This window comes from Schistocerca serialis, chromosome 5 (genome assembly GCF_023864345.2).
Source record: "Schistocerca serialis cubense isolate TAMUIC-IGC-003099 chromosome 5, iqSchSeri2.2, whole genome shotgun sequence".
Classification (NCBI taxonomy): domain Eukaryota; kingdom Metazoa; phylum Arthropoda; class Insecta; order Orthoptera; family Acrididae; genus Schistocerca; species Schistocerca serialis.
The window spans coordinates 494,261,935-494,282,359 of NC_064642.1; the positions used below are offsets into that span (position 1 = coordinate 494,261,935).

General features: G+C 44.7%; 1 protein-coding gene across 2 annotated transcripts in view; it reads left to right on the forward strand.

Moving 5' to 3' along the window:
• Positions 1-20,425, forward strand: part of LOC126481042 (uncharacterized) — a 544,233-nt gene that overhangs the window by 330,184 nt on the left and 193,624 nt on the right. For both annotated transcript variants that reach the window (XM_050104523.1, XM_050104524.1), the window contains exon 3: positions 2,326-2,473. The gene's annotated coding sequence lies outside the window, so the exon portion shown is untranslated. The remainder of the gene's footprint in view (positions 1-2,325; positions 2,474-20,425) is intronic.

Here is a 20,425-nt window from a genome sequence, read left to right on the forward strand (position 1 = left end):
CCGACCATTGTTTACAGAAACGTGGCGACTATGTAGAAAAAGTGTGTCATGTATCTATATCACTTTGAAGTGTAGTGCAGCATTCGAAAAGAGTTACTCAGCTTGCCATAATAATGTGTAACTTAACTTCTTGAAGTACCTAGCGTATCAAGATCTTCCTCTGATCCCATTCGGTGCCCAAAGCCGACACACAGACTGTGTACAACTGTCTATATTGTCATACAGTAAAACCGTAAAATTAGGACCATTAGTTGATTTTAACTAGTATACATTAAAACGACTGGCAAACTGTATGATGAAATTTCTTATTAGATTAAAACTGTGTGCCGGATCGGGACGCGAATTTGGAACTTTTGCCTTTCGCGGGTGAGTCGTGCATGGATAGCTCCGTTGGTAGCGCAGTTTACCGCAAAAGGCAAAGGGTCTATGTTGGAGAACACTGTCGATGACACAATTCTAAACTCAATGCGCAATCCTATGCAGAGTGAAAATTCATTCTGTAGATAATCTGCTGCTGTTTGACACTGTACCCTTCTTATAGACACAAGTGCAGACACTGAAACAAAACGTAATTTATCCTGCTCACAAATGTATAAAATCATTGGAGCAACTAGTTTATACAGGGTGTTACAAAAAGGTACGGCCAAACTTTCAGGAAACATTCCTCACACACAAATAAAGAAAAGATGTTATGTGGACATGTGTCCGGAAACGCTTAATTTCCATGTTAGAGCTCATTTTAGTTTCGTCAGTATGTACTGTACTTCCTCGACTCACCGCCAGTTGGCCCAATTGAAGGAAGGTAATGTTGACTTCGGTGCTTGTGTTGACATGCGACTCATTGCTCTACAGTACTAGCATCAAGCTCATCAGTGCGTAGCATCAACAGGTTAGTGTTCATCGCGAACGTGGTTTTGCAGTCAGTGCACTGTTTACAAATGCGGAGTTGGCAGATGCCCATTTGATGTATGGATTAGCACGGAGCAATAGCCGTGGCGCGGTACGTTTGTATCGAGACAGATTTCCAGAACGAAGGTGTCCCGACAGGAAGACATTCGAAGCAATTGATCGGCGTCTTAAGGAGCACGGAACATTCCAGCCAATGACTCGCGACTGGGGAACACCTAGAACGACGAGGACACCTGCAATGGACGAGACAATTCTTCGTGCAGTTGACGATAACCCTAATGTCAGTGTCAGAGAAGTTGCTGCTGTACAAGGTAGCGTTGACCACGTCACTGTATGAAGAGTGCTACGGGAGAACCAGTTGTTTCCGTACCATGTACAGCGTGTGCAGGCACTATCAGCAGCTGATTGGCCTCCACGGGTACACTTGTGCGAATGCTTCATCCAACAACGTGTCAATCCTCATTTCAGTGCAAATGTTCTCTTTACGGATGAGGCTTCATTCCAACGTGATCAAATTGTAAATTTCCACAGTCAACATGTGTGGGCTGACGAGAATCCGCACGCAATTGTGCAATCACGTCATCAACACAGATTTTCTGTGAACGTTTGGGCAGGCATTGTTGGTGATGTCTTGATTGGGCCCCATGTTCTTCCACCTACGCTCATTGGAGCACGTTATCATGATTTCATACGGGATACTCTACCTGTGCTGCTAGAGCATGTGCCTTTACAAGTACGACACAACATGTGGTTCATGCACGATGGAGATCCTGCACACTTCAGTCGAAGTGTTCGTACGCTTCTCAACAACAGATTCGGTGACCGATGGATTGGTAGAGGCGGGCCAATTCCATGGCCTCCACGCTTTCCTGACCTCAACCCTCTTGACTTTCATTTATGGGGGCATTTGAAAGCTCTTGTCTACGCAACCCCGGTACCAGTTGTAGAGACTCTTCGTGCTCGTATTGTGGACGGCTGTGATACAATACGCCATTCTCCAGGGCTGCATCAGCGCATCAGGGATTCCATGCGACGGAGGGTGGATGCATGTATCCTCGCTAACGGAGGACATTTTGAACATTTCCTGTAATAAAGTGTTTGAAGTCACGCTGGTACGTTCTGTTGCTGTGTGTTTCCATTCCATGATTAATGTGATTTGAAGAGAAGTAATAAAATGAACTCTAACATGGAAAGTAAACGTTTCCGGACACATGTCCACATAACATATTTTCTTTCTTTGTGTGTGAGGAATGTTTCCTGAAAGTTTGGCCGTACCTTTTTGTAACACCCTGTATATATGGGCGATTCAAAGATTTGTGCTGTTTGCTTAGTTATCCAACGTGCCAGTAGTGATAGTATAACTGTACTAAAGAGGCTATTTGTGTTTATGCATTGATTTTATTTTCTCTGTTCCAGGATATTTATTTTGGGACGCCACACCACCTCGAATATATTTCTTGGATCCTCCAGAGCAGTGCTGGACTTCGCTGACTGGAATCACTTGTAGCTGGTGTGTTATCTCTTAGTCAGTGCTCAAGAACAACTTCGGATAGACTCACTATAGGTGAGTACCGCAGTTAACACCTATTTTTCTTTCTCTTTTTGTTTCTGCATAATACTTTCAGATATGTCGCTGTGGTACAAACTGTGACGTCCTGGTTCAAAATGGCTCTGAGCACTATGGGACTTAACTTCTGAGGTCATCAGTCCCCTAGAACTTAAAACTACTTAAACCTAACTAACCTAAAGACATCACAAACATACATGCCCGAGGCAGGATTCGAACCTGCGACCGTAGCGGTCGCGCGTTCCAAACTGTAGCGCTCAGAACCGCTCGGCCACTCCGGCCAGCTGACGTCCTGGAACAATGTTTGAGAATACGCTGCCTGATAGACAGCTGTAATGCATTTCATTGTTATTGGCGTTGTCACAGATTTTTACGATCGCACAGGTGATTTTTTTTTTTCGTTTTTATTTGATGTTTCTGTGTTTGACCGCAAAAGGAAGTACAGATACTGTACCATTTAAGGCACTACTAGCTCCGCACAATACTTTTAAAAGGGCTGTTTCATATTTCTAGAAACTCGCGTGTTTTTTTGCCACTTCGCCAAAAACTTGATCGCCTTTCGTTGTATGAAATTATCTTCTGATATGCACGAGAAGGATCTAACTCTAGTACAGAGCAAGGCTAGAAAGCCTCCTTTGTCAATCTGAGCGCCATATGAACGATCGGAAGTTTCTAAGAGCATCCAGTTTCGTGATGTTTCATAAGGTCTTTCTTCCATCCCTTCGCCTTTGTCAGTGTACCATAAACAGCATTCATGAGGAGTCTTGTTACTGACAGAGCAGCAGAGAGTCAGGAAGATAGATTGCTGTATATTAATGCGCGAAGAATTCAGAAAAGATAAAGAAAATCTTGCAGCACAGCTAACTTAAATAAAGATTCTCCCATAAACTGAAAAATTTTGATGAGAAACATATTGTAAGGGCCTGGGCTTATAGCCTTATGGTTGCAGGATAGCGACGCGTACAGTGCGGTGGTAAAGGCTAGTTGGCACTCTGTGCGCTAATGAAATAGCATTAGCAAGACGTATACACTGAGGTGACAAAGGACATGGAATAGCGGTTGCACATGTAAAGATGACAGTAGTGTCGCGTACGCAGGGTATAAGAGGGTAGTGCACTGGTGGAGCTGTCGTTTGCACTCAGGTGATTCGTGCGAAAAGGTGTCCCGCGTGATTATGGAATTACCAAATATTGAATGCGAAATGGTAGTTGGAGCTACACGCAGAGGACATTCCATTTCGGAAATCGCTTGGGAATTCAAAATTTCGAAATGCACACTGTCAAGAGTGTGTCGAGAATACCAAATTTCATGCATTCCCAGACAATGCAGCGGCCGACGGTCTTCACTTAACGACCGAGAGCAGTGGTGTTTGCGTAGAGCTGTCAGCGCCAACACGCAAGCAACACTGCTGATCCTGTCGGCTGGACCCTGGACGATATGAAAACAGTGGCCTGGTCAGATAAGTACAGATTTCATTTGGTAAGAACTGATGTTGGGATTCGAGTGTGATGCAGATCCCACGAAGCCATGGGCCCAAGTTATCAACGAGGCACTGTGCAAGCTGGTGGTGGTTCAATAATGGTGTAGACTGTGTTTATATGGGCTAGGACTGGGTTCTGTTGTCCAACTGAACCGATCATTGACTGAAAAAGGTTATGTTCAGCTACTTCGAGACCATTTGCAGAAATTCATGGACTCCATATTCTCAAACAACGGTGGAATTTTATGGATGACTGTACACCATGTCAACGGGTAAGAATTGTTCGCGACTGATTTGAAGAACATTCTGCGCTATTAGAGCGATGACCTGGTTACCCAGATCGCCCGACATGAATCCCATAAAACGTTTATGTGACATAATCCTGCACCATTAACACTTCGCAATTATGTACGGCTACAGAGATAGCATGGCTCAATATTTCTGCAGGGAACTTCCAAAGACTTGTTGAGTGCATGCCCCCCGTTGAGTTGCTGCACTAAAAAAGGAGGTCCGACATGAAATGTGGTGGTATCCACTGGCGCTTGTCACCTCGATGCGTTTATTCGATGGAAGTGTTACAATGAGCCGGCCGAAGTGGCCGAGCGGTTCTAGGCACTACAGTCTGGAACTGCGCGACCGCTACGGTCGCAGGTTCGAATCCTGCCTCGGGCACGGATGTGTGTGATGTCCTTAGGTTAGTTAGGTTTAAGTAGTTCTAAGTTCTAGGGGACTGATGACCTCAGAAGTTAAGTCCCATAGTGTTCAGAGCCATTTGAAACATTTTGTTACAACTGTATCACCTTCTCCACAGCCGTGGAGAGGGCATGCACTTAGTACACACTTAGCCATCCCCTTCAGTAGATTCTCCAGATTCTTGGGTCTGTTGTCTCTGTCGCGGCCACTTACATTAACACCTTAGTGCCGAGGTGGGGGTGGAGGTGAGAGGGGGGGGGGGGGCGGGTAGTGGGCAGCAGGCGTAGCTCGTACAGCGTCGCCGATCACCAGATCTTCGACTGCTTGTTATAAGGGCACACTCTCTGACACCGAAGGCATGTGCCCAAGTAAACTCCAGCATCTCCGCATAGGATGCAGATGGTAGGGCAGAGTTTTAGCATGTCCCTCCGCCAGATGTAGGCCAGCGACGCTATCTGCTCCCAAATGCATGTCGGTGGCAGCAGTCTTGAACATGCCTCCCAGATATGGCGACAGACTGAAGGAGCGCCAAGCTCTCAGAGCCGTAGGTAGAAGTTCCAAAGACTCTGCGTCAGTGGGTGAGATGTTGGCAGCCCACAGCATACATGTTTGGCAGACCAGGCAGGCAGCAATCTCGAAGGCAGAAGTCATGGGCGAATGGGAGGCAGCACATTTGGGGCCTCCATCGTAGCTGGATCATTGTAACTGAAAAGTCTAAGGGTTTGGAAGCCTTAATATTTATTACTGTTTGTCTGAGGTAATGTCGTTATTTCTTGCTGAGTATGACCACAATTGTCCGCGTTTTCTCGTCTCCTCAGCATTCTTTGCCACACATCGATGTCATAACAGAAGCTTTTAGTGCTTCAGCTTTGTGCCTTTTCGCCATGTCAGCAATCTGATAGGTGTTCTTTTAGAAAGTCGACTCGTCCTAGCAGCATCGTGCTGTGCTGTCAGAAAATCATCTCTGCTTGTTTGTATTCCTGATTACCACACCACTTGCTGGTCTGGTGTGACCTGGATCAGCGCTTGCTGGAGAAAACTTTAAGAAATTTTTGCACTTGCCCACATGCGGCACAACAGTGTGGAAAGCTGGGTTCCTTTCAGCTCAAACAGATCAAGATAAAAGAAAATTTTCATTCAGCCAAAGGATTCTGCCGTGTTCTTCCTCTGATAAAGCTTAATCCACAGTTGACGTTGTGTTCTATTGTTAGAGTGAGTGTCGTACTACATCTTGTACATCTGTCTGTTGCAGACCGTACTACGGCGTGCGCCACACGGCACATACACTGGTTAGTCAAACATTATGACCATCTATTTAATAGCGTATTGGACAGCCTTTGGAGCATAATACAGCAGTGATTCTTTGTGGATTTCCGGAGGTTTGCGGCTCCAGACGTTTAGGCACAGGTCATGCAATTCCTATATGGGGCGGTAAGTTGTGGGCGCAGAGGTTGCACACGATAACATCCCACAAATTTTCGATTACTTTCAGTTCAGATGTGGAGAATTTGGTGGCCAAGACATAAACATTGGTTAACTATCATGTTCGTGAAACAACTGCAGCACGATTCTGGCCTATTGGCATGGAGAGTTATCCTGCTGGAAGGTGCCATCGCTGTTGGGGAGAAATCAAGCATGGAGAGGTACAAGTGGCCCACAATAATGTTCACGTACTCAACTGCGTACACTACCACGAAGGCCGTATCCTTCCGTGGCGCTTCAAGGAGAATAAACGGTTCCAGAGTGCATTTGTTGCTGTCATACGGGGCCAGCACCGGGCATGATGATATGGGGTGCCTTTGGATACACAACCCGGTCACCTGTGGTTCGCAGAGCCGGTAATTTGGACAGTAGGCTCAGGTAAGAGAGAAGTTCGAAATATTCTCAGAATTGAATAGAAATAAGACTTACCTCAGTAAATCTTTTTTATTTTTCAGTGTACACGAAAGTGATAGTCATGGGATACCGCCTAATATCATGTCGGACCTCCTGTTGCTCGGCATAGAGCAGGAACCTGATGTGACACGGAATCAACAAGTCGTTCGAAGTCCGCTGCATAAATATTGAGCTCTATAGCTGGCTCTATAGCCGTAGATAATCGCGAAAATGTTTCCGGTGCAAGATTTTGTGCACGAACTGACCTCTCGATTATGTTCCGTAAATGTGCAATGGAATTCATTCATATCGGTCGTTCTGGATGGCCAAACAATTCTCTCGAATTGTCCAGAATTTTCTCCAAACCAGTCGCGAACAGTTGTGGCCCAGCGACATGGGGCATTGTCAACTGCTAAAATTCCATCGTTACTGGCTGCAAATAGTCTCCAGGTAGCCGAACATAACAATTTCCAGTAAATGATCGGTTCACTTTGACCAGAAAACCCAGTCCACTCCATATAAACACAGGCCACGCCATTATGGAGCCACCATCAGCTTGCATATTATATTGTTGAAAATCTGCGTCCATGGCTTCGTGGGGAGAGCGCCAGACTCGAATCGTACCATCAGCTCTACTGCAATTGGCACTCACGAGCCCAGAAGCAATGTCGTACTGTTAGCAAAGGTACTCGTGTCTGTCGTTTGCTGCAATAGCCCATTAACGCCAAATTTCACCGCTCTGTCCTAATGGATACGTCCGTCGTAAGTCCCACACTGATTTCTGCGGTTATTTTCTGCAGTGTTCATTGTCTGGTAGCACTGGAAACTATTCAAACGTCGCTGCCCTCGGTCGTTAAGTGAAAGTCGTCGTCCACTGCGTTGTCCGTGGTGAGAGGTAATGACTGAAATGTGGTATTGTCGGCACACTCTTGACACTGTGGATCTCAGAATATTTGAATTCCCTAACGATTTCCGAAATGAAATGTCCCAGGCTTGTAGCTCCAACTACCCTTCCGCGTTTCAATGTCTTTTAGTTCCCGTCGTACGGCCATAACTACATCGGAAACCTTTTCACATCAATCGCAGGAGTACAAAAAAGACAGCTCCGCCAATGCACTACCCTTTTATACCTTGTGTGCGCTATACTACCGCCATCTGCATATGTGCAAATAGCTGTCCAATGACTTCGGTCACATCAGTGTAGTCTCCCTATACAGTAATGCAGTTGGTCCCGCCACGTTGCAGTGCCTTGATGCCATCTCGAAGATTGTATTCCTCCACCCCTACAAAATCCCAACTCTCGCTGCCATTTCTTCTTTGAAGAGAATATTCGTCTACCGAGAAAATTTTTGAGCTTGGGGAAGATATGGAACTCTGATGGAGCCCATTTAGGCGAATAAATTTGGTGTAAGAACAATTTTTACCTTAGTTCAAGCATTTTTGCCGTGCAACGACTCGTGTGTGGGCGCACTGTCTTGATGAACGATGACTTTCTTCCTTCTTATCTTTCGCTGTACTTAGTGCAGAACGTCAGCGAAATATCGTTTCGCAATTGTTTCACCAGCGGGAAAATAACTGTCAGCAGAATCCCTTTTGCATCTCAGAAAACTGACATCGCGAACTTTCCGGGCGACCATATTGTCTTTGGTGGTGGAGAATCAACGTGTTTTCCATTGCTTTGATTGTCGTTTTGTCTCTGGGGTATTATAGTGTACGCAGATTGCATCTGTGATCAGAAATCACAGCAGAAAGATATTGGTGTTTGCTCCGAAAACCGGTGAAACTTTTTCTAATTTTTTTTTTTTTCTTCTAATAATTTCCGGGTATGCAGCCGGATCCCGTCGACATTATGTTCCGTAAATGTGCAATGGAATTCATTCATATCGGTCGTTCTGGATGGCCAAACCATTCTCTCGAATTGTCCAGAATTTATTGTCCAGAAATAATGTCGACGGGATCCGGCTGCATACCCGGAAATTATTAGAAGAAGAAATACGCCGGGAAAATTTCAGAAGCCACGGTGAAACTTTGTTCGGACGTTTCCATTGTGATGCATTTCAGATCCTACTTAAAGAATGACGGCATCCATCTACGAGATATTTTTTTAATACGCAATTCCACTGTTAAAATGTGATATGCCCGTTCAGATGACATCGCTGTAGCTTCAGAAGTTTTTTGTACTTTCAGTTGGCGAACCTCCATGATCGTTTTGTCCACTTTCGCAGTAATTTCTGGGGTAGTGACACATGATGACCTACCACTAAGCGGATCATCAACTAAGCTGTCCCCACCAAATTTAAACTCATTTGTCCATTTGTAAACAGTTGAATACGAAGGAGAAGTCCCCTCCCCAGTGTGTTCGGAAAATCGCGACGAGTTTCTAATTTTAATGCGAACTTGGTAGGTTAAGCTGTTCCGTGACCTCCTGATACGCAAGTACAGGCACTGTGGCATTAGTGAGGAGTTAAGTTCAAATACCCTTACGGATGTCCAGATTTGAGGCTTCCGTGCTCCCCCTAATTCTATTAAAGCGAATACGGACATTTTCCTTTGATATGGACGTTACTTCATAGGGACCGAAGACCTCAGCAGCTTGTTCCCATAGAAAGTTACCACCATCATGTCACTTCATCATACCTCAACGTCGACCCTAATCTCTGTTCTGTTTTTAGTAATCAATTGAATTTGTCTAATTTTCATTTCTTTTACGAGGTGAAATTGCCAACTGCATTGCTTTCTTCGGTTGCAAAACCAGTATTCATTAAACTGTGTAATGAAAGTTGCAGTTAAAGACTGTCACCTATACACGCTTAAAAACCTCCGAAGAGACGTAGACGACGCTGAGACAAGTAATTTAATCTCATACAAGGTACATGGGGTCGCAAATGTCGGGAAATACCCGCAAAATGGATGAGTGCTGTCGAACATGTGACGTCACCAGAGGGAGTGGGCTACCTCGCCACACACAGCGGTTGGACTTGGGTGGAAATGGGTGACGGAATGATGCAGTAGAACACCTTTTGTAAATGTGATCTGTTGTAAATGTAGAAGTTACAAAATTATTGTCCTCGCTGTAATCAAATAATAGCTATTTTTAGTGTTTCTTTCCTTTAACAGATATATTTACTAAAGAAAACGTATTATTTACTGGTAACGACGGAATTCGAAAGCTTATACTCACTTACTTGTGACGCAATATTGTAGGTTTTTGCTGTAGCCCTACTATGCTTTGCAAATAACCAGCAGAAACAACGAGACGAGTAAATAAAACAGCAATACTTACCTCAATGTAAACACACAACTTTTTGTCTACCACAATGAAAAATGCTGCCTGCCAGACGCAAGACTCGAGCCATGAACTCCTCACTCTTTATGTCGCGCGCGTGGGCCCAGAGCCACACCGACGTCAATACGTCATTGTAATGATCAGATCGATAGGCTCATCCGCAGCACGTGTGGAGAGGTGCATCATCTGGTAACGTCACTTGTTCAACATTTGTCATCCATTTTTGAGGTATTTCCGGACAGTTACGACCACATGTCTTATTTTAAATTTCTTATCTCATCGTCATCTGCATAGATTGAAGGGGATCACTGCTGTCACCTGCAGCGGGACATTACGCGGAATAACGGCAACGAGTGAGAAATCGTATACCGGAGCAGGATTCGAACCCGGAATCTCCTGCTTACTAGGCAGGTGCGGTAACCACTACGCCAACCGGAACACAGCGTTGTCGCAACTCCGTGGACTGTCTCGCCACACCTCACGGCCTATCCACATTCGCATTGAACGCCACCTATCCACAGTCCCTGTCCATTGACTCCTGTCCGCTACTCTGAGATTCCCACGGGAGATCGGACGTATTTGCGCAACAGCACTGAAGCAGGTCTATCCATTTGGGCAATGGATCGACTTTCTTCACTGCTGTTAGACGTATCAACGATATGTATCCATGGTGTCTGTTCTTTCAGACATGTCCGAAAGGACAGACACCAAGCAGCTGACAGCAGTGATCCCCTTGTATGTACATATATTGTTTCCGCGTGGTGCCTGTTCTTGCGACACGTCCGAAAGAACAGACACCACACATTCGTATCAACGTCGTCTGCGTTGCTTCGGAAGTTTTTCAGGGTCAATAAGAATCGTCTTGTATATTACGCAGTCCGTGGTGTGGTACAGATATTAATAGATCCTTTGCATTAGAGACTGACACGTTTCCACAAATAAAAATCTTTCAAGCAGCATATGTCTCCTTGCTCCGTGTCTAACCGCAATGTATACACTATATCTGGTACACACAACTACGAGTAATAACGCTCGCGTATACAATCTCATTTAAAGCTACGCTACACATAACCGTGAATAGACTCACTGTATCATTCGCATCCGCTACACGCGTTACAGATACCAGCAGGAAGTGGTAAACAAGCGCTGTTGACACATCCTGAAACTCATGCTAAATATTCAGCAACTGATAAACTTGCCTTTTCACACACTGGGTAACAAATGGTAAATGCTACGAGAATTTTGTCGTATTATCATGAACTATATTTCCTTACTAGACTACCACTCTTCTCAAAAGCCTGCTTTAGATGTTTTAACTCGGCGTCCAGGTGTTCCGGCGTACAAATCCTTTTAGCCCTGTCCACTAGACTTTTAACACACAGTTTTGCGACCGAATAACTGGAGGCCTAAGGACAACGATAGGACACAGCGCTGGAAGAACACAGTTTCTCTACCCTTCATCAAAAACGTAACGGATCAAATCGGCAAGATTTTAAGGAAACAACGTTCGACCGATTTTAAGACCAACTAAGAAAATAGGCCAAGCACTTCGTTCCGTTAAGGATAAACGTCCCCCCCCCCCCCCCCTCCCGTCTGCAAGTGGTGTATACAAGATTCCGTGTACATGTGGTAGGGTCTAAATTGGAACTACAAAGAGAAGTGTGAACACACAGTTGAAGGAACGTAAAAGTCTTTGCCGTCTAGGGAAAACAGCCAAGTTATCTGTGGCGGAACATGCTCTTCAGTCGGGTAATCACGTAGTGAAATTTTCAGAAACTGAAGTTTTATGTACTATGATGAACTATTATCCACGACTATATAGAGAAGCCATCGAAATATATAAACATGGGGATAATTTTAACAGAAAAGAAGCAGCCATGAAACTCAGTGATATATAGACTGTGGCGCTACAGAATCGATGAGAAGTTTTTATCTTTGACGTACTATGATCGATAGTTATATTTTATCCTTGACAAGGTTTATCTCTGCTGTCACGTGAAATCCAGACCACACCCACTTTCCACAGTATTTAGGTCGCTCTTCGACGTTCGACTCGTCAGTCGGCAAGACTCCACACAATCAGGAGTACCTCCGAAGATGTCCAACGTAGCCTTGGACGAAACGTCAGGGATTGAAGAGTTCCATGGACCACTGCCACACAACCCGGAAAAATTCTCAGCAGCTTTGTTAATGAACTTACAAAATCGACCCGGCGTGCTTCTCGCTAGCTTGGCGCCCCACATTTGACTGTTTGCTAATACATGTCATGAAAGTTTTCTTTACAAAATGGCGACCATGACCAATAGCATCTGAGGATGGCTATGTAGGCAATAACTATGTCATAGAATGTGACTGTATCTTACATAAAAGCAAGTTCGCCACATGTCGGTCAGAGATATGCTTCAACAAAGTCATTTTTTTTCCCGAAAAGCTTAAGAAGCGATGACGGAAATTACTTCTGCGCTTTTGCCTATGGATGAAGCAGATAGTGGTGATGACTGTGAAGTCTAAACTATAATGCACATCAATATAAGAACGAGTCGGCTACCATTTGACAGTGGTCGAGGCGTACTCGGCTGAAAGAAGTGGGAATTTAAACACTTCATGTGGACGTGAACTCATTAATACTATGGCAAATTTTGTAAAATATAACATCCACGATTGTACCGTATGTATTTGCAGACACGTAAAGTAAAAAAATACACTATCAAAAGACAATTTATTTTTTGCCTTTCCCTCATCATAAATAATGTTTGACAAAATGAGGCAAATATAAAAAACATGCCTGGAAGAGTTAACATCAAAGTGAAGTTCATTCATTAAGAATCCAAACGATGAATCTTCTTCCGTGTGTTCTTGTGCGATTAACAAGTATACAGTTTTTATGATAGTCGGTGAAATTGCCATATGTATCGTTTCAACTACTTATTTGGTTCCTTGAGGTGCGAAATAAGCTAATTTTATTGCTCTGTTAACGCTGTACATCCTAACATGTTATAGAAATAAGGCTCGTACAGACCATTTGTTAAATTTTGAATCCTTTGGGGCTGGTTGATATTGTGACCTTCATCGCACAAACAGTAGTAATCATCAACCTAAATAGTTGCTTTATACTTTTCACACAGATGAAGGTACATTACAACATACAGCTAAACGAACTTCTTTTGCCGGCCACTGTGGCAGAGCGGTTCTAGGCGCTTCAGTCCGGAACCGCGCTGCTGCTACGGTCGGAGGTTCGAATCCTGCCTCGGGCATGGATGTGTGTGATGTCCTTAGGTTGGTTAGAACTACTTAAACCTAAGTCTAGGGGACTGATGACCTCAGATGTTAAGTCCCATAGTGCTTAGAGCCATTTGAATCATTTTTGAACTTTTGAAGTGCAGTCGCGTACCAACTCATGGTTTTGTGACCACGAAAAATTACGGCTATTGCCACCCTATTACAAAAACACTGTAAACCCAAGCCACAGTTCGAAGCGACGGTATTTACCTGATGGCTGGTCTCTCTTTTCTTCGTCTTTGTAACGCCTTGTGTTGGATTCTGGATCTCTCTTTGAGGAATTCTGAACACAGCTATCACTTGTACCAGTGATCGCGTTTATACGGATCAAAAGTGGCTATGGAATTTTTTTGTCGGCTCAAAACTCCAATCGTGATTACCTGTGTGCCTACCTGTGACCTACCCAAGCACACTCGACCCAAAACCTAGGGGTTTCCTTTCGTACCTGAACATAAAAGTTCTCCCATCTTCGATTGGCTGATTTAGGGGTAGGGGACCAGGCAGCAAGTTCATCGGTCCCATCTAATTAGGAAAGAATGGGGAAGGAAATCGGCCGTGCACTTTCAAACGAACCATCATTTGCCTGAAGCGATTTAGGGAAATCACGGAAAACCTAAATCAGGATGGCCGGACGCGGATTTGAACCATCGTCGTCCTCCCCGTGGGAATAGATCCTCTGCAAAGGAACAGATTCGGCGATCTAGGCTCATATATCCTGCCAAGGGATGTTTTTAAACATGTTTGATACAAGACCTCAAATATTTGTATGAGAACCATTACTGAATTCATTTGTTACCGACTCCTCTCAGTTATCGTGGTAGACACCAAATGTCAAAGGCTCAACAACCATACTTCACACAGTCGTGGCGAAATTGCGCAATAGGGTTATTTATTGCCTTCTGGAAAGAAGTATTACCGAGCGTCTGTCCGAAATGACCAGTGTGTTCCCTCCCTCTCCCATCTCTTCCCCCTCCCCCCCCCCCTCTCTCTCTCTCTCTCTCTTCGATAACCATTTAGCGTAATTACCGTCGCTCCCAGGCTGTGTGTGTTCTCTGGAGATCAACATGGGACATAAGTCAGCCGCAGTCGCCCTAGTGTGATTGAGCAGCTCGCGAAGCGATGTGCAGACCGTGGCGCAGAGATAATACTACTGTACTAATTTCTCCGCCACTCTCAACTCAGACACGCACGGTATTCATATTCCCTCTCTTTCTACCATATTCTCTGTTCATCCACATCTTATTTATTATTTCCTTCCAACATCCCTATTCTCGCTCTCCATCACAATATATTACAATGTTCAGGAATAAAATCGGTAAAACAGAACGTTTAACATATAGGGTGTACAAAAGAAAATGAAAAATAGAGCATGACGGAGGACACTACATCCATGAAAATCTCTCAAAGACCCAGTGGTCGAAATCGCGTATTTGTGGAACTGCAGCAATAAAACAGCATACAATAAGCGACGGACGCGCACATGGAAGTTTATGCTTTTATCCTAACTTGATCGAAATAGTACCAGATATACTTTAGAGCACAGATACTCGCTCAATTAGATTAAGTTGATTACTTGAGCCAGGCAGCACAGCTAGTGTAAACATTCAGTGCTGTTTACATTCGATGTGATTTTTTCCGTTACGTTTACTGGGTAAAGCTTGTCTGTTAAATCACTACCACTAAGAGTAATTTTCTACGGTAGTATGCTGTTCTACAGAATAGTCACTACAGCGTGGCTCAGTAATACACAATGTTTTAAATGAAATTTAGTAGTAGCTTGTTTTAATTTTTGATAATTTGTGGATAAGGAAATTGGGTTTTTATTCTAAGTAGTAGTTTAGTATTTGAAAAAGAAAAACTAAATTAATTTTAAAAACATTCTTGGCTTCTCAAGTTACATTTGTTGGAGAAAATACTAAATTTCTGTCTCTTGCTACAAAGGTGACACCGCCGAAGAAATTATAGGCACAGCTACTGGCTCAAATATTCGTATGATCAGTTTCCTGAGAGGGTCGACTGGTGTTTTCTTGGCGAAACTATTCATGAAACTCCGCACATTATGAAGGTACAAACAGCGGCTTGTTGGGTGGTACAACAAACCAGCGGTGAAAGTCCTTCTGTGGTCGTTGATTTACAGCTGAAAGAGACTTCAGCTCGCCGAAGTCAACGTGGATACGTTGGGTTGCCAGTGAGACACTACGTTGCGGCATTTTGCAGTATGCTGACAGCTGCATCGTCCTCGGCAACCTAATGAGTGCTTTCTTTGTGGCCAGGTGCAAGAGCAAACCTTACCTACCTCATTCCATTGCTGGTTGCTTTCTCAGCAACGCGACAGCAAACATCAGTAGGACTTGAATGATAGTGCTCTCTTTCTGTTTGGTAATAGGGTTTGATACAGTCTTGGCAGCTTATTCTTCATTACAGTTCGTGTAGGCATACATTCTTGCTTACGAAATTAATATCCTGCCATGGCCAAATGGAATGCGTCACTCGATTATTTCACGAAGTTAATTTTAATTGTAGGTTACAACCTCAATTGTACAGAGTTATTTTTGTGTACCATTCGGGTTTCAGAAGATGATTGCTCGAAAACTTTGAAACGTCCCCTTAGAAAAATTTATGAATGACTGTGCTGATAAACCTCTTACATTATTTGATTTTCAAACAGCTGAGCAGAACTGAACGTACTCAGTCATTTCGCTCTTTACTTATTCTGATCAACACTAAACTGACACACAATATTTTTAGCGCAACGCAATCTGACTTTCAATAATCCCTACAAAAGAATGGCCCTGACTGACAACAACGTATACCTTTCATGAATCACTTACCTCACAAAAATCTTCGTTACTCGAACTACTGCAAAACAGCGAGCGCAAATACTGCCAGCTAAATATCCAAGATTACAAATTTACTCTTTCTGTTGGACACACGTCCAGATCGTCCGCTCTCAAAATTCTGCCATTTCTCTCCCCACATCCACCACTTCTGGCGCCTCACCTCCAACTGCGCAACACCACGCGCTGTTCACATCCAGCAGCCCAACACTACAATGGCGAATATTCCAACAATGCCAACCAGCCACAGACCGCACACAGCACAGCCAGTGATTTTCATACAGAGCGCTAGGTGACGTTACCAACATAAAAACCTAAAGAGCCTACTTACAACTTCCAGACATATAAAAATAGACACACATCAATCAGTGGATAGAGCATAAGTCTAAGTTTTTAACTCAACTTATAGGTGCTCAATATGGGAACCGTTCGTGATGTGGCAAACGCTAACAGAATAACCTGTTCTTGCCGTGCCTACGATCCACGTGTTTGTACTTTGGATTTCTCGCTACGCGGCGCTACGTCCTCTCGTCTAGGCTGCGTCTGCTAATTCGCCGACTCGCTCCCCTGGCAGGAATGGCTGTACAGAGGACCGTTTTAAACGATTCTCTGTGAGGCAAACATGCGTAACTTTAACATTTTTTAAAAAAGTGCTCGCAGTGAGCCTTACAGCTGGAATTTTGATAATGCATATCTAACGGTAGCAATACCCCCCCCCCCCCCATTCTTACTATCATCATCATCATCATCATCATCATCATCATTTAAGACTGATTATGCCTTTCAGCGTTCAGTCTGGAGCATATCCCCCCTTATACAGTTCCTCCATGATCCCCTATTCAGTGCTAACATTGGTGCCTCTTCTGATGTTAAACCTATTACTTCAAAATCATTCTTAACCGAATCCAGGTACCTTCTCCTCGGTCTGCCCCGACTCCCCCTACCCTCTACTGCTGAATCCATGAGTCTCTTGGGTAACCTTGCTTCTCTCATGCGTGTAACATGACCCCACCATCTAAGCCTGTTCGCCCTGACTGCTACATCTATACAGTTCATTCCCAGTTTTTCTTTGATTTCCTCATTGTGGACACCCTCCTGCCATTGTTCCCATCTACTAGTACCTGCAATCATCCTAGCTACCTTCATATCCGTAACCTCAACCTTGTTGATAAGGTAACCTGAATCCACCCAGCTTTCGCTCGCATACAACAAAGTTGGTCGAATGATTGAACGGTGCACAGATAACTTAGTCTTGGTACTGACTTCCTTCTTGCAGAAGAGAGTAGATCGTAGCTGAGCGCTCACTGCATTGGCTTTGCTACACCTCGCTTCCAGTTCCTTCACTATGTTGCCATCCTGTGAGAGTATGCATCCTAAGTACTTGAAACCGTCCATCTGTTCTAACTTTGTTCCTTCTATTTGGCACTCAGTCCGTTTATACACTCCTGGAAATGGAAAAAAGAACACATTGACACCGGTGTGTCAGACCCACCATACTTGCTCCGGACACTGCGAGAGGGCTGTACAAGCAATGATCACACGCACGGCACAGCGGACACACCAGGAACCGCGGTGTTGGCCGTCGAATGGCGCTAGCTGCGCAGCATTTGTGCACCGCCGCCGTCAGTGTCAGCCAGTTTGCCGTGGCATACGGAGCTCCATCGCAGTCTTTAACACTGGTAGCATGCCGCGACAGCGTGGACGTGAACCGTATGTGCAGTTGACGGACTTTGAGCGAGGGCGTATAGTGGGCATGCGGGAGGCTGGGTGGACGTACCGCCGAATTGCTCAACACGTGGGGCGTGAGGTCTCCACAGTACATCGATGTTGTCGCCAGTGGTCGGCGGAAGGTGCACGTGCCCGTCGACCTGGGACCGGACCGCAGCGACGCACGGATGCACGCCAAGACCGTAGGATCCTACGCAGTGCCGTAGGGGACCGCACCGCCACTTCCCAGCAAATTAGGGACACTGTTGCTCCTGGGGTATCGGCGAGGACCATTCGCAACCGTCTCCATGAAGCTGGGCTACGGTCCCGCACACCGTTAGGCCGTCTTCCGCTCACGCCCCAACATCGTGCAGCCCGCCTCCAGTGGTGTCGCGACAGGCGTGAATGGAGGGACGAATGGAGACGAGTCGTCTTCAGCGATGAGAGTCGCTTCTGCCTTGGTGCCAATGATGGTCGTATGCGTGTTTGGCGCCGTGCAGGTGAGCGCCACAATCAGGACTGCATACGACCGAGGCACACAGGGCCAACACCCGGCATCTTGGTGTGGGGAGCGATCTCCTACACTGGCCGTACACCACGTGATCGTCGAGGGGACACTGAATAGTGCACGGTACATCCAAACCGTCATCGAACCCATCGTTCTACCATTCCTAGACCGGCAAGGGAACTTGCTGTTCCAACAGGACAATGCACGTCCGCATGTATCCCGTGCCACCCAACGTACTCTACAAGGTGTACGTCAACTACCCTGGCCAGCAAGATCTCCGGATCTGTCCCCCATTGAGCATGTTTGGGACTGGATGAAGCGTCGTCTCACGCGGTCTGCACGTCCAGCACGAACGCTGGTCCAACTGAGGCGCCAGGTGGAAATGGCATGGCAAGCCGTTCCACAGGACTACATCCAGCATCTCTACGATCGTCTCCATGGGAGAATAGCAGCCTGCATTGCTGCGAAAGGTGGATATACACTGTACTAGTGCCGACATTGTGCATGCTCTGTTGCCTGTGTCTATGTGCCTGTGGTTCTGTCAGTGTGATCATGTGATGTATCTGACCCCAGGAATGTGTCAATAAAGTTTCCCCTTCCTGGGACAATGAATTCACGGTGTTCTTATTTCAATTTCCAGGAGTGTATTTCTTTCCCACTGACATTACTTTTGTTTTGGAGATGCTAATCTTCATACCATAGTCCTTACATTTCTGATTTAGCTCTGAAATATTACTTTGCAAACTTTCAATCGAATCTGCCATCACAACTAAGTCATCCGCATATGCAAGACTGCTTATTTTGTGTTCACATATCTTAATCTCACCCAGCCAGTCTATTGTTTTCAACATATGATCCATAAATAATATGAACAACAGTGGAGACAGGTTGCAGCCTTGTCTTACCCCTGAAACTTCTCTGAACCATGAACTCAATTTACCGTCAACTCGAACTGCTGCCTGACTATCCATGTAAAGACCTTTAATTGCTTGCAAAAGCTTGCCTCCTATTCCATATTCTTACTAAACGACCAGAAATGTCTCAGTTCTCAGTTTAGCCGATGAGTCCGTAGATGATGGTGTAAGGGGCGTACAGTGTAACTGGCCACGCTTTCCCATCCGAGTTTTTGCGATAATGAGGCCAGTCCGTTCTTGAACTGACTTGGTGAGCCGCCGCTTAGGAATACTTCCTACCTGATATGTGGAGATGCTCTCGTAGCTGTAAGTCCCGTTGCAGAGCCGTCTGATCCTGAAAGTGCAATGTTACTGTCTATATTTTACGTGATGAAGTGGGAAGAAATTTTTTGTGCAAATAATATTTATATGGGATGCCATTGTAGTGCGTGCGTTTGTTTAAGAAACACCCTAAAATGAACTTGGTCACACTGATTATAAGCTGACTGTTAACGACACGAGAACATGGTCTTCCGCATGACTAGATCAAAAGCCGTCCTATTGACGACGGCCGACTATGGAACATAGTCTGACACTTCAGCGTACACTCGTTACAGTACGTATAAGATCGTAAACTTCGATTATGCCAAAGTTATTCATTTGTTTATTAGTATCAACGTTTCCTGGCCTTGTAAAATCACTGAAAGGTGGTATTTATGACCAATAGACTCCTCCTGTGTCTGAATGACAAAAGGTAACTTTTGTTAGCAAATATCTGTTAATAACAATTACTTGATTCGCGCCAGAATAAATGTATTTTCCCTACGTATTTGTTTACTGAAGTCAAGCGCAATTTCTGCATCGGCTCCTCATCTCGCTGGCTCAGCGCTGATACACTCACTTCACATATGTGAAATAGCAAAACTGGAAATAAAGTAAAATGCTCTTATCTGCAAATAAGACGTATCTAACATGGTGTAGTCTTCCTGCGTGGAAAATATCAGGGTAGGTTTCGACATGTCGGATTGGACCATTCCCTTGTCAGTAAAGTGTTTCGACAGTTGTGATGTTGTATAACGCCAGTTTTCACGAATTCGGTCGTCAGTTTTCTATTTTTGTTTGTTGCTAATTATGAAGAAACTGCCATTTCTCTCATCTCCATAAATATTCTGCGCTCCACTTTTGATTAGCTGACATAATGGACACACGACATCTGCACTCATATGTGATCCGCATACAGCACATCTATATAAATAAAAATGTAAATGTTCAAAATCGTGTATCTCTGAAAGTTTTTGACTGACTGCTTTGAAATTTTGACACAATGTTACATTTTAATATAGGTATGTTTGTATGTACCTATTTCTTTGATATGTATATACAGGGGGTTA